Genomic DNA, 15,719 nt, shown 5'->3' on the forward strand with positions numbered 1-15,719 from the left:
TCCATACTGTTCTCCATAGTGGTTGTACCAGTTTACATTCCCACCAACAGTGTAGGAGAGTTCCATTTTCTCCACACCCTCTCCAGTATTTATTGTTTATGAAATTTTTGATGATGGCCATTCTGACCTGTGTGAAGTGATACCTCATTGTAGTTTTCATTTGCATTTCTCTAATAGTGATGTTGGGCTTCCCTGCTAGCTCAGCTGGTGAAGAATCTGCCTGCAAAGCAGTAGACCCTGGTTCGATTCTTGAGTCAGAAAGATCCACTGGAGAAGGGATAGGCTACCCACTTCAGCATTCTTGGGCTTCTCTGGTGGCTCAGCTGGTAAAGAATCTGCCTGCAATGCAGGAGACCTGGGTGCTATCCCTGGGTTGGGAAGATCCCCTGGAGAAGGGAAAGGGTACCCACTCCAGTATTATGGGCTGGAGAATTCCATGAACTGTATAATCCATGGTGTCGCAAAGAGTCAGACACGACAGTGACTTTCACTTTCAACAGTGATGTTGAGCATCATTTCATTTACTTGTTTGCTGTACATAAGTCTTCTTTGGAAAAATGTCAATTTAGTCTTCTGCCCATTTTTTTGATTGGGTTGTTTGTTTTTTTGGTATTGATCTATATGAGCTGTTTTTATATTTTGGAGATTAATTCCTTGTCAGTTGTTTTATTTGCAAATATTTTCTCACGTTCTGAGGGTTGTCTTTTTGTCTTATTTATGGTTTCCTTTGGGCTTCTCTGGTGGCTCAGTGGTAAAGAACTTGCCTCCTAATGCAGGAGATGGCAGGTTTAAGTGTTAGTTACTTAGTCATGTCTGACTCTTTGCGACCCCATGGATTGTAGCCCACCAGGCTGTTCTGTCCATGGAATTCTCCAGGGAAGAATACTGGAGTGTGTATGGTTTTAGGGAGTTTTCTAATTTCATTCTTTTTACGTGTAGCTGTCCTGTATTCCTATCTCCACTTATTGAAGAGATTGTCTTTTCTCCATTGTATATTCTTGTCTCTTTTGTCAAAGATTAGGTGACCATAGATATGTGGGTTTATCTGTGGGCTTTCTATCCTATTCCATTGATCTATATTTCTGTTTTTGTGCCAGTACCATACTATCTTGATTACTGTAGCTTTTTTTTTTTTCTTTGTTAACGAGGGCTTCCCTGGTGGCTCAGAGGGTAAAGTGTCTGCCTGCAACCCGGGAGACCCAGGTTCGATCCCTGGGTTAGGAAAATCCTCTGGAGAAGGAAATGGCAACCCGGTACACTCCGGTACTCTTGCCTGGAAAATATGGACGGAGAAGCCTAGTAGGCTACAGTCCATGTGGTCACAAAGAGTCGGACACGACTGAGCGACTTCACTTTCTTTCTTTCGTTAATGAAGAAGAGAACAGTACCTCTCTCACTAGGTGGTATGAGGAGAAAAGGAAAGAATGTATGTAAAATATAGTAAAGCCTGACGCAAAGTGTTAAATCTTTTATTATCATTCGCCAGCACTGTCAAATTTAATCATTTCCATAAAGATATTAAGGGATAATTTAGTAAATAAAGAAAGCTGCTCAGAGTCTTTCAGATTGTTAGTTAGAGCTGGACTCTATAGTCTTAGACCTCCTCCGCTCCCAAACTCTACAGAATAGTAGGCCCAAGGCAGAGGGGGGTGTTCCCGGGAAGCAGCACAGCTCCATCCGAGGAAATACTACAGCCCCAAGGTCAAGAACCAGCCCAGCTGTCCTTTGCTTCCCCGGCACACGGGCGTCCATGAAAGGCAGAGACCACCACTGCACCCAGGAGCAGAGGGCGAGGGCATGCTCGGTTGCTCTCGGCCAGAGTGACTGGGGCGCTGTTATTTCTCCAAAGAGATGCCGACTGAGGTGTAAAGCTCCCTTCTGTCCCACCCATCCCCTACTCAAGGCCCTCCGAGAGGGCAGAGGCAGCAGGTAGAACCAGAGCCTCCCACCCAGGGATACACCAAACTCCGCAGCGCCTGCAGTAGAAGGACTTGCTTCGGGGGCCCTACTGTAGCTTTGTAATACAGTCTGAAGTCTGGGAGCCTGATTCCTTCAGCTCTATTTTTCTTTCTCAAGATTGCTTTGGCTCTTGAGGGTCTTTTGTGTTTCCATACAAATTGTAAAATTTTTTGTTCTAATTCTGTGGAGAATGCCATTAGTAGTTTGATAGAGATTGCACTGAATCTGTAAAATGTTTTGGGTAGTATGGTCATTTTCACAATATTGATTCTTCTAATCCAAGAACATGTTACATATTTCCATCTGTTATCTTTGATTACTTTCATTAGTATATTATATTCCAAATGTTTCAATTAAAAAATTTCTCATAGTGCATATCTGTTTTCAGTGAATTCTATCAGCTTTTATTTATCTGCAAAAGTATTTATTTTGCTTTCATTTGTGAAAAAATTTGTGTTGAGTATAGAATGTTGTTAATATTTTTTCTATGTTGATTTTTTTTGATTCTTTCTACTGAGAAGTGTTTTCTGACATAGGGACAGATTTCCTTCTCTGGACCCTCATCTCTTCATCTCTGACCACTAAACCTCAGCAAGACTATCCATAAATGCACAGACACCAGATTACAGCCAATCTCTCTGTTTTCCCCTCATTTTCATTTTGCTCAAGGAACTCAGTCAGGATGTTATCATTCAGGCAGAGATGATGATGAAGCGAATTACAACCATGCTGACAGGATTGACTTAGGTAAATAGTGATGATGAGCTGAGAGGACTGGATGTGTGAAGTAAGAAGTATCCAGAAGACTATGCTCATCCTGGAAAACATTTTCTTTGTAAAATATAACCCATATTTTCAGTTGGACATACTGTTGTTGCCCAATGAAAAGATTGAAAATCAGGTTCTTTTTGTAGCTATAATGTGACCATATCACTCAATTCAGTTTAGTGAGATGAAAGAAGTGCTGTGTGCAACTTCTAGAAAGTGTTATTAGAAGGATTGAGCCCTGCTTCCGCTGTTTCCTGCTGGCTGTTACAGGCATGTGATAGCAGGCGCCCAAGCAGCCTTAAAGGTGGGGACACGACAGAGCATCAAGAGGGAAGAAGCCTGGCACTGTGAGCCTGTACTCACTGGTCCAACTGCATCTGGGCTGCTTTTTTCGTGAGAATACAATTACCTTTTATCTCGTGTAAGCCATTGGCTTTATCTGTTGTCTGTTTTTGCTCTTGTTGTATGTGATCGAACTTAATCCTGACTAATGAAAGCCAGGTGACAGAGGAGGCCCAGGTCTGAATCTTGGATGACTGAACAAATAGTAATGCATTTGGTAAAGAGCAAACAGGTTAGGGGCTTCTAAAGGTAGATAATCCTATAAAACAATTAAGCGCCGACATGAATAAATCTCAGCAGTTAAATTATTTTTTAAAACATGAAAAGACTAAAGCTTGTTTTTTATTTGAATCTTTTTTCCTTTTGCTTTCTTAGACATGAACACTTATCTCATATGTTAATCACGGTAGGAATTTGATGACTTAGTCTTACATCACAATGGAGTTCTAAAATATTAAGTCTCCCTCTGCCTCATTTTCCTGTTAATGGAGTTACAGGTCTTAATCACATTCTTGAATTAGAGACTTTTAGGTTTGGGAATCCTCAAAAGATTAATTGAAATAAAACATGGAAGAATGCATGATATATTGAAACTATTTATGAAGGGCTTTTTTCTCTTTGGATGAGGTCTTTGCCCTGTCACTTACTGTTAACCTTTATCACATGTTTGAACTTTCATGTCAAAATTGTTGTTGATCTCACCTAGGGAAAAATAAATTGAGTTTACCTTTTTGGCTTTATTATCATAAAACTTTGAAATGACAGTAATTTGGTGGAGATTTCAGTTCGCTTTTTTATCCTCTAAGCCAATCACAGAATTTTTAGGATGCAGGTATATTTGTAATCTATTTTCTCCCTCTGACCTTTCTTCTCCAGGACAAAGGTGACGGATTTGTGGTGGTAGTTTTAAGCTTGACACTACCAGGGAAACATTTAAAATGTCTTTAGGCAAGCTTGTTTTCCCTGTCTTCTTGCCTGGTAGTTAGTGTTGAAAGCTGAGTGTCTCTTTGCTTTTCTAAAAGTATGTCTTCTCTAGGTGCTGGCAAACAAGTTGAAATTTAAATGACCTGTGGAATTCTTCAAGGCAGTGATTGTATGTGGGAAAAGGAAACTTTGAGGCAGATTCTGAACTAGAATGATGTAATGCATCCCAGGAAAGCAGTGGTTGGAATTCAGGTAGCTTTGAGCAGGTAACTTAATAGCAGAGGATACTATACCTCTGCCATACTAGAAACAAGCAGGTATAAAAGAAGAAAAGAAACGGGAACAGTAAGACCATTGAGAACAAAATAGAGGAGGGAATAGGGTTTAGGGCCTGTCTGGAGTAATCCTTAGAGGCCAAAGGCTTTAAAAGCCAAGACTACTTCATGTTTCTTTTGATAAGACAGTCATTACAAAATAATAATAAGGCTCAGGCCAGTATCAACACTGAAATTTCACCTATATTATATCAATTTTTTAATACTTGTTTTATGGCCTAGGGCAGTGTCATATACAAAAGACCTTCACCCAAACTGCATTTCATTGAAAACAAAGGCAGGCATACTTGGAACTGAATTGACAGCTTTGTGGCTGTAAAGATAAATATAGCACTTTTCAGGTAGTGAATTCATGAATAATCAATGAACCAGCAAAGGACAAAAAGTGACATATGGCAGCCTGGTGTGGATTAAGTGTGATTGTCACTTTCCCCTCCCCACCTTTTTCCCTTCTCTGATTTATTGAAAGAAACAAAGGCAGCCTCATGTAGCCGGAACACAGTACCTCTGGAAAAATCCATGTAGACAAACTGTTTACCGGTAAGTTTATTCATTAAATGTCTCCTCTGCTCTTTGGTTGTTTTAATAGGCCAGCTCAAGTTGTTTGTGTTAATTGAAATTTAATTCAAAATGAAAGTTTAAATGAGTAAACCAGTTTTTGTTTTTTTAAAAATTACTACTATACAGTATTTTCAAATCAGTAACACTTAACTAGTTATGCTAATTTTGCCACAGTGTTTTCATGCTTTTACCTAGTGTGTAAACCGGAAGAGGCAGAAGGCATTCTTGGTTTTTCCCTTTGTAGCAACCAGCAGTTTACTGGAGACAATGATTTTATTATTTTTAACAACAAAAAAAAGAAACCCCAACAGATTTCACGAAATTCCTTGGTAACACCAAGGTTTTGCAGAATAATATTCTGAGGGACTGTTAAATGGGGAGGTATTTGTTCACAGCCCAAATAATAACCATACCATTTTAAAACAATATTCTTCCTTGGCAGCTATTGAAGGGTGGGATTTTAGTCCAGTGAGTCAGTTTGTACCTTTTATTCGCCTGGCTTTGTGCCAGGGATCTGATCCTGAAAGATTTAACATTGGAGAGTCTCTAAATAGTCTGATTCTCCAGTTTCGCATTCTGCTCTAGTTTTTCCAAACCCCTTGAAATTGTCAGAGGAATCAGTGGTAAGATTGAAAAAAAGATTATTTGCTTTGAATGGCTCCTCCAGTTCCTCTACTCCCCAAAAAAGGTTCTGGAAACTTACTCTTAGACATGCAGATTCCCATCTGAATATGAAATATTTGTTGATTTATTTGTAAATAATGTGGATCTTGTGGAAGTTTTACTGTGACCTCAGAAATCAAGGTGTGATTTGGGTTAGGTTTGTAATATTCAACACCAGAGATGGTGCACAGACCAAAAGTCGAGTCTATGACAGTAGGATGTCCATGGGGCATCCCTTTCCATCTTTCAGAAACAGTTAAGTTGATTTTTATGATGGAATTGAGTACCACAAGATACTAACATGATGGAGAGATTATAAGAGACACTGTTTTCTTGGTGGCGTAGAGGATCCTGTCTTCACTGATGGCTTCCAGAGGGGGCTGGACTTGAAGGGAATGTAGCCTAAAGAACCCTCTTCAGAACTCGTTCTCCTCTTGGTCCCTTTGCCCATTCCAAATTGTGAATGGCATTGTTGTTGTTTTTCAGTCACTAAGTCATGTCCACCTCTTTGCAATCCCATGAACAGCAGCACACCAGGCTTCCCTGTCTTTCACTATCTCCCGGACTTTGCTCAAACTCATGTCCATTGTGTTGATGATGCCATCCAACCATCTCATCCTCCTCTTTCACCCCCTTCTCCTTCTGCCCTCCATCTTTCCTAGTATCAAAATCTTTTCAAATGTGTGGGCTTTTAGCATCAGGTAGCCAAAGTATTGAAACTTTAGCATCAGTCCTTCCAGTGAATATTCAGGATTGATTTCATTTAAGATTGACTGGTTTGTTCTCTTTGGAGTTCAAGGGACTCTCAAGAGTCTTTTCCAGTACCACAGTTCGAAAGCATCAATTCTTTGGTGCTCAGCCTTCTTTATGGTCCATCTCTCATATCCGTGGATGATGTGATATGGTTTACTGGAAAGACCATAGCTTTGATTTTATGGACCTTTGTCAGCAAAGTAATGTCTCTGCTTTGTAATATGCTGTCTAGGTTTGTCATAGCTCTCCTTCCAAGGAGCAAGCATCTTTTAATTTCATGGCTGCATGGCTGCAGTCACCATCCACAGTGATTTTGGAGCCCAAGAAAATAAGATCTGCTATTGTTAACCAGTTTTTCCCCATCTGTTTGCTATGAAGTGATGGGACCAGATGCCACGGTCTTAGTTTTTTGAATGTTGAGTTTTAAGCCAGCTTTTCTACTCTCCTTTTTCACCCTCATCAAGAAGCTCTTTAGTTCCTCTTTGCTTTTTGCCATTAGAAGGGTATCATCTGCATGTTTTAGGTTCTTGATGTTTCTCCCTGCAGTGTTGATTCCAGCTTGTGAGTCATCCAGCCTGGCATTTCTCATGACATACCCTGAATGTAAGTTAAATAAGCAGAGTGACAATATACAGCCTTGATGAACTCCTTTCTCAATTTTGAACCAGTCTGTTGTTCCATGTCCGGTTCTAACTGTTGCTCCTTGACCTGCATACAAATTTCTCAGGAGGTAGGTAAGGTGGTCTGGTATGCCCATCTCTTTTAAGAATTTTCCACAATTAGTAGTTTTCCACACAGTAAAGGCCTTAGCGTAGTCAGTGAAGCTGAAGTAGATGTTTTTCTGGAATTCTGGCATTGCATATACACAATCTTTTGGACTGTGTGATTGTTAGTGCCATAAAGAGTGCCAGCTTGTAATCTTGCAGTCGAGTATGGTCATTAAGAACATACACTTGGAATCTCTGCTCTTAAGATGGTGGTATATTGTATTTTCCACAGATGGCTGCACTTCCAGCCCTCTGCTCTTTCTAGTCTGTGACCCTGATGCTTCTCCCTTGAGAGGAGGGGTCTCTATCCTCTCCTCGTGAATCTGGGCAGGCTTGAGATTTGCCTACGGAATGTCGCAGAAGTGCTGAGTGATGTCAGAAGCTCGGTCAGAAAAGACAGTTTACCCTCTGCCTTGTTTTCCAGGACACTTGCACTCGGGTCCCGGTGCTGCATGCAAGGTGTCCTATCATGCTGAAGCTGCCATGCGGTAAAGAGCGCACAGGACACCAGAGAGGCCGTATGTCCGCTCTCTAGGTGACAGCTCCCTAAGGTTCTAGACCATAGTAGCATCAACAGTCATACACACAAGTGAAAATTCCCTACATTGCTCCCACCCCCAGCCACTGAAGCATCCCTAGTTGTTGAGTCTTCTTAGTTATAGCCTCAGACGTTGTACATTACTTTTGTGCTCTGTCCAAACCTCTGATCTACAGACTTAATTTGTGATAAAATTGTTTTTCAAGCCACTACATTTGGTGTAATTGTATGATGTAGCAGTAGTGAGTGGAATGAAAATCTTGGCAAATTATTTGACTTTTGTGTCCCTTTTGTGTTTCCTATCTTTAAAATGTTCATGATAATAACAGTATTCCTAGAGAAAAATGAGTTAATTATGTAAAGCATTTAGTGAAGTACCTGGCACATAGGAAGGGTTCATTAAATGTTAGCTGTTAACTAGGGAAAATCCATTAGATACTAAGTGTTTGGGGGAGCACTCTCATGTAAGAAATAGCTCAGCTGGACTTCATTAGTGAAGTGTTCATCATGATATGTAAAAAGGGACAAAAAGAAGATTGTCACACTTTTAAGTGATATGGAGAAGACGTTAGTGTTTACATCACTGTGTATAAAATCATGGATCATTAAAAATGTATACAGTCCTTTTAAGTCTTGATCCTCATCTTGTTGTGAAAGAGTTCTAGTTATTTTACTCCTTCTCTATTAGTCAGTACCTGTCACCATGATATTTTAGTTGACTGTATGTTGAAACACAGAGATTACCAGTTTCTTTTTGTTTTTAAAAATGTACTTATTTAAAATACTGACTTTAAGCTAGCTACGCGTAATATGTTTTCTTCCAGCTTCCCATTAAAATACTCAGATAGTTCCAGAAGAGCACCAAAGAGTTAAGTAGCAGTAAACCACTTAGTTTTAGAGGCATTGCCCCTAACTACTTACTACATTGAAGTTGGAGTAGACTGAGAAAGCCTGAGTGGTATATTTATGCTTTGACTTCTAAACCTGGAGAATAAAATTAGATGAGGGGAAGAAGTTAGACAAGGACTTTAATCTGTTCCCATTGTTTATTCACCCTTCTGAGACCATGAATAAATGAAGCCTCTACTGTTTTCTTCACATTTTGTATTTCACGATATATTACAAGTCAGTTAACTTGACTAGAGATTTGCTCTATTTCCACTGACTCTTAGCTCCTCCACACCTACCTTTAACACTGTTCTCTGTGCATCTATTCATAGGCTAAAAATTCCAATATGCAGTGTGGAAGAGAATGAAAGGAAACTGTTAGGATATTGCATTCCAGGGAGGCAGTGCAGCTGTAGAGGTGGTGTTAAGAGGAACCCTGCAACAGGTGTGCTCTTAGGATTTCAGATTAGCTTTTATTTTTTTCTGTTAAAAGACGAACTACAGCACATTCCAGATGTAATAGTAATAAATTTTCATAATATGAGAAGAGAGAATGATAGAAGATCTAAGTCAGTTGAGCACAGTTGCACTGCCTGCTGAGTATTATGAACTGAACCACGGCCTGTGTCCTTCAGCCTGTATATACACAACGTGACCAAGTTAAGACGTGAGCAAAGTTTCACCATCCAGTGGATAGTGGCAATAATGGAGAGACTCAAGGATGATCTACATACTCTGCCATTTTAAAAATTGTGTATACTCTTTTTGCAAAGATAATAATCTTTATGGAAATTATGAAAGAAATATATAGCATCAAAGAAGGGAACCATTGCCCAAAGATGATGAGGAAAGACTTAATAATTATGAATATGATTTATTATGATATACAGAAGATATTTATGGAAATGTAAGATTTTTTTCTCAGCAAGGAAGCAAAAATATGACCTCTATAAAATCAAAACAAAAAGTCGTAAGAAAAAATAAGAATAAGATTTTAGGAGGAACTGGAATGAAGAAGATTAAAAATAAACCAAAAAGCCTGAAAATGCAGTAGCAGGATAAAAATCTGCAATGTCAGCTGTAAATAGCTGAGCTGATCCTGCAGAAAACAGAATCAATCCTATAGTGAGTATTTGAGATTGTCCAGAATAAGGAGAAAATGGTGACAGGAAGTGAGGTGATGAGGGTAAAGATGATAAATACTGAGGGCAGAGAGAGGAGAAATAACTGATGAATGTGGTATTTCTAAGGGAGAAATCAGAATAAATGTAACAAAAGCAAAAAATAAAAGTAGAAGAAAACTTCCGTGGGCTGACAGGTTTCTGAATCTGCAGGTCCAAAGTGTAGGCTTCATTGTGTTCTAGGTAAAATTAATGAAAATAAATCCCCACCTATTTGAATTCTGATGGCATTTATAATTTTTAAAGAAAAGAACTCATAGATTCAAAAGTAAATGGTTATAGTGGTCAGTCTTCACTGCAGATTTCTTTTTATTTATCCTGTAGTGGGTTCATTCGGAGAAGGCAGTGGCAACCCACTCCAGTACTCTTGCCTGGAAACTCCCATGGACGGAGGAGCCTGGTAGGCTGCAGTCCGTGGGGTCGCACAGAGTCGGACACGACTGAGGCGAGTAAGCAGCAACAGCAGCAGTGGGTTCACCGGGCTTCTTTCAAGCTATGAGTTCATTAGTTCTGGAAAAATCGTACCCATTTTCTCATCAGATGTTACTTTTGCCATTCTCTTGTTCTTTAATTTCTTCAGTTTCTTTTGAAACTCCAGTTAAATATACTTTAGACGTTCTCATATATTCTTCACATATCTCAACCTCTCTCATGCATTTGTGATCTTTTTGTCTCTCTGTTGAATCTTGTATGGTTGCTTCCAGTGGTGTGCTGGTGAACTGGTTCTCCAGGGGAAAATAAAGCCCTGATTTGTAGCATTTGTTGATTTTTGTAGTATAAACATGGAAGTTTCAGGCAACCAACGTGACTTCACTGATGCAGAAGGACCTGCAGGTAATTGGCTTTCACAAACTGATTCAGGCCAGGTCTTGCATACCTCTAGGCTTTTGTCCTATCTTTCCATTTATTAAATATCTTTTAAGTTGCATCTCATCTGCTTTTGGCTTCCCCAGTGGCTCAGCAGTAAAGAATCCGCCTGCAGTGTAGGAGACACAGGAAATGTGGGTTAGATCTCTTGGTCGGGAAGATCCCCTGGCGGAGGAAATGGCAATCCTCTTTGGTCTTCTTGCCTGACAAATCGCATGGAAGAGAGGCCTGGCAGGCTATAGTCCAAAGGGTTGTAAAGAGTCGGACATGACTGAGCATACAGCAATCTGCTTTTAAACCTCTCCATTCAGTTCTTATTGGGGTTATTTAATTTTTGATTCCTGAGTTTTTATTTTTTCAAATCTATGTCACCATTTATGGTTTTCACTTTTCTGCTGGGCTTCCCTGGTGGCTCAGATGGTAAAGAATCCACTGCAGTGTGGGAGACCTGGGTTCAATCCCTGTGTTGGGAAGATTCCCTGGAGAAGGGAAGAGCTACCCACTCCAGTATTCTGGCTTGGAGAATTCCATGGACAGAGGAGCCTGGCAGGCTGCAGTCCCTGGGGTTGCAAAGTCTGACACGACTGAGCAACTTTCACTGTTACTTTTCAGTTCTTTGCTAAAAATTCAGAGTTGTCTTTTATTTATCTTGTCACAGAAAACAAAATTGTTTTTGGTCGACATCTGATAATTCCAATTTCTTATTTCTTGACCCCCTTTTCCTTTTTGTTGTTGCAGATAATTCTTATTCCTCTTTAGTTTCCTGTGTATTCCATTATCCTTATCTGGGCCTTGGATACTACATTTGAAAAGTTACTTAAAAATATTTTTTGGGCCATAGAGTATATACTTAGGAAATTTACATTTGCTTTTGACAGACACTTTGGGAGTATTGCAATCCAGGATACATTATAACCCAGGTTTACAGTTTGAGAAAAGCAGTTTGATCCGAAGTGGTAATCTGCTTCGGGTTATTCTCACTTAAGGTTGTATCTCTTTGGAATTCCAGCTTCTTATGAGAGGGGCTTAGGCCCTCAGTTTTATTTCTGTATCAGTCACCCTGAGAATCAATAAAAACAAAGGTTCTAACTTTTCAAGATCAGCAGGGACCCTTTAGAGGAAATGTGGCTTTAGATTTTGCTTTCCATGCTGAATTTTCATTCCCATTTCACTTAAAAGAAAATTGTGGTAAAATATACATAACGTAAATTATATAACATAAAATTTACCATTTTAACTGTTTTTAAGTGTATAGTTCAGTGGCATTAAATATAATATATTCCCATTGTTGTACAAACAGCAGCACTGTCTGTCTCCTGAACTTTCTCGTCATCTCGTACTGAACCCGTTACACAATATTCTCCTCATCTCACTCACCCCAGCCCCTGTTAACTGCTGTTCTACTTTGTATGAGTTTGATTAGTCTAAGTACCTCATATTAGTAGAATCATGTAGTAGTTGTCTTTTTGTGTCTGGCTTGTTTCACTTAGCATAATGTCATTAAGGTTCATGTTATAACATGTACCAGAATTTCACTCCTTTTTAAGGCTGAATGATATTCCTCTCTCTGTGTGTATGTTTGTGTGTACTCATACCACATTTTGATTATCAACTCATGTACTGATTGGAAACTTTACTTGTTTCTACTTTTTGGCTGTTGTTTATAATGCTGCTATGAACATGTGTGTACAAGTATCTGTTTGAATCATTGCTCTCATTTCTTTTGGGTATATACCCATGGGTGGAATTGCTGGACCATATAGTAATTCTATTTTTAATTTTTTGAGGAATCAATGTACTATTTTCCACAACAGCTGCACCATTTTATATTTTCATTAGCAGCACACAAGGGTTCCAGTTTCTGCACACCCTCATCAATATTTGTTGTTTCCTGTTTTGTTTTGTTTTCTTAATAACTTTTAATGGGTGTGAAGTGGTATCTTATTGTGATTTTAATTTGCATTTCCCCAGTGATTAGTGATGTTGAGCATCTTCTCTTGTGCTTATTGGCTAGTTGTGTATCTTCTTTGGAGAAGTGTCTATTCAGGTCCTTAGCCCATTAAAATTGTTGTTGTTGTTTATTTTTGGGCTGTGCTCGGTCCCTTGCTGCATGGGCTTTCTCTGCTTGTGGTGAGCAGGGGTTCTCTCTAGTTGCAGTGCACGGGCTGCTTCTTGCAGTAGCTTTTCTTACTGCAGAGCACCGTCTCTGGGGTGCATGGGCTTCAGTAGCAACAGACTCCATGCTCCATGGCACGTGAGATCTTCCTGGGCCAGGGATTGAGCTCATGTCCCCTGCATTGACAGGACCACTGGACCACCAGGGAACTCCCTTAGCACATTTTTTAATTTGCCCAATTTTAATTTAGTATTAGGAGTTGCTTCCAGATGTGAATTCTTTATCAGGTATGTCATTTGCAAATATTTTCTCAGTTCTGTGGGTTGCCTTTTTATTCTTTTGATAGTATTCTTTTATCCACAAAAGTTTAAAATTTTGATTTAGTCCAGTTTATCTATTTTTTTTTCTTTTGTTGCCTGTGTTTTTCGTGTCATATCCAAGAAATCATTGTCAAATTCAATGTCATGGAGCTTTCTCCCTGTGTTGTCTATGAAGAGTTTTGTACTTTTAGCTCTTACATTTAGGCCTTTGATCCATCTTGAGTTAGTTTTTGTAAGGTAGGTGTCCACCTTTATTTTTTTTTCTTCGAATGTAAATATTTAGTTTTTCCAGCACTATTTTTTGAAATCCCCTCTTCTGACTTGATAATTTTTATACTGTCTTATTATTTTTCAGTGCTTTCAAAAAAATGTTTTTAAATACTTTTACAGGCCATTAAGTTGTTTGTAACAGGAAGATTGATGTGCAAAACCTAGTTTACCCCATTGTACTGAAAATAGGAAAATTCATTAATGTTTTAAATCAGTTTGAATGAGAGTACAAGTGATAACCTAAATCCTGTAAAACATATGGAGGGGTATAGATAGCGCCTATCCTTAGCTTTTAATACTATTTGGTTGCATTTTTTCACTTTTCATGGGAAAAAGGTACAGCTTATAACCATATGTGTTTTTTTAATAACCAAATAATTCTTTAGTCTAAATCTCATTTTCCTAGGTTATAAATCTTATTTAGAATTGAATTACTAGTGAAAGAAACAAAGACATAATTTGCTACCAAGAATTTGATAATCGTGAAAGTATTCTCATCTCTTTTTAAAGTGGTTTTAAGTTTTCCCCACAGTAGTGAATGAGTAAGGATTAGATCCAAAATTTTAATGTCATTTAAATAATTGTGTTTAATTAGGTAGATGGAGGAGCAACCTTTCTGTTTAAAAAATTTCAGCAACAAAATAAATGTTAATCATACCATCTTCAAATGATACACTGCTAATGTTTTTTTATAGTTTGTTTTTTGTTGAAGGGTAATTGCTTTACAGAATTTTGTTGTTTTCTGTCAAACCTTAACATGAATCAGCCATAGGTATACATATATCCCCTCCCTTTTGAAACTCCCTCCCATCTCCCTCCCCATCCGGCCCCTCTAGGTTGATACAGAGCCCCTGTTTGAGTTTTCTGAGCCATGCAGCAAATTCTCCTTGGCTATCTATTTTACATATGGTAATGTAAGCTTCTGTGTTACTCTTTCCATACATCTCACCCTCTCCTCCCCTCTCCCCATGTTCATAAGTCTATGTCTGTTTCTCCATTGCTGCCCTGTAAATAAGTTCTTCAGTACCATTCTTCTAGATTCTGTATATATGTGTTAGAATATGATATTTATCTTTCTTTTTGTTGCTGAAATTACCATAAGATATTTATCTTTCTCTTTCTGACTTACTTCACTCTGTATAATAGGTTCTAGGTTCATCCACCTCATCAGAACTGACTCAAATGTGTTGCTTTTTATGGCTGAGTAATATTCCATTGTGTATATGTACCACAAGTTTATCCATTTATCTGTCAATGGACATCTAGGTTGCTTCCATGTTCTAGCTATTGTAAATAGTGCTGCAGTGAACAATGGGATACATGTGTCTCTTTGAATTTTGGTTTCCTCAGGGTACATGCCTAGGAGTGGGGTCGCTGGGTCATATGGTGGTCTGGGGGCTTCCCTGGTGGCTCAGACAGTAAAGCGTCTGCCTGCAATGCGGGAGACCTGGGTTTGATCCCTGGGTTGGGAAGATCCCCTGGAGAAGGAAATGGCAACCCACTCCAGTACTCTTGCCTGGAAAATTCCATGGATGGAGGAGCCTGGTGGGCTACAGTCCATGGGGTCACAAAGTGTTGAACATGACTGAGCAACTTCACTTCATGGTGGTTTTATTCCTAGTTTTTTAAGGAATCTCCATACTGTCTTCCATAGTGGCTGTATCAGTTTACCTTCCCACCAACAGTGCAAGAGCGTTCCCTTTACTGCTCATTTTTTTATTTCTTTTAAAAATTTCTTCTTTGCACGTGAATAGGCAAGTATAGGGTTCCCAGAAGTGAGAGCTAGAATCAGTCAGTATTCGTAGGTAGTAATTATCAGAGATCTGTTGAGTAGTGCAGTAATGATTTTATTCAGATTTTTATAACACTTGACTTTGTTCAAATTCATTATAGGATTCCTTGATACAAATTTTTTTCCTGTGAATCCTCTTGAACTATGTACCAGTGGTACTTTTCACCCCCAAAGTGTAACCTTTCTGTGTGACATTGCATGTGTGTGTGCTTCGTTGCTCAGTCGTGTCTGACTCTTTGTGACCCCATGGACTGTAGCCCGCAGGCCTATCTGTCCATGGGGATTCTCCAGGCAAGAATACTGGAGTGGGTTGTCATACTCTCCTCCATGGGATCTTCCCAACCCAGGAATCCAACTGGGGTCTCCTGCATTGCAGGTGAATTCTTCACCACTTGGGCTACCAGGGAATCCCATTATCCCCTTTAATTCACAGTAGTAATTGGTCGTCAGGCATTTAGCAGGTAATTTGTTACATCTAAGAATTGAATTAAAATTTGTAATTACTTTTACAATACGAATTTGGGTGGATTTACATGTAATTTTATTGTTTCTTGCTTCCATGAGAGAGGAGAAAGAGATGGTGTTAAAATATAGTGAATGTACTTATTTATTCTATAGCCTGGTAGAGTATTTGCACTTGTAAATGTCATATATTATGTGTGTTGGAGAAGAAAA

The 15,719-nt window shown here is 39.1% G+C and overlaps 1 protein-coding gene across 7 annotated transcripts in view; it reads left to right on the forward strand.

Annotated features, from left to right (window-relative positions):
- The window catches only part of LOC133072404 (cytochrome c oxidase assembly factor 1 homolog), a 92,501-nt gene that overhangs the window by 46,347 nt on the left and 30,435 nt on the right, over window positions 1-15,719 (forward strand). The window lies entirely within an intron of this gene.

This window comes from Dama dama, chromosome 18 (genome assembly GCF_033118175.1).
Source record: "Dama dama isolate Ldn47 chromosome 18, ASM3311817v1, whole genome shotgun sequence".
NCBI classification, from domain to species: Eukaryota; Metazoa; Chordata; class Mammalia; order Artiodactyla; family Cervidae; genus Dama; species Dama dama.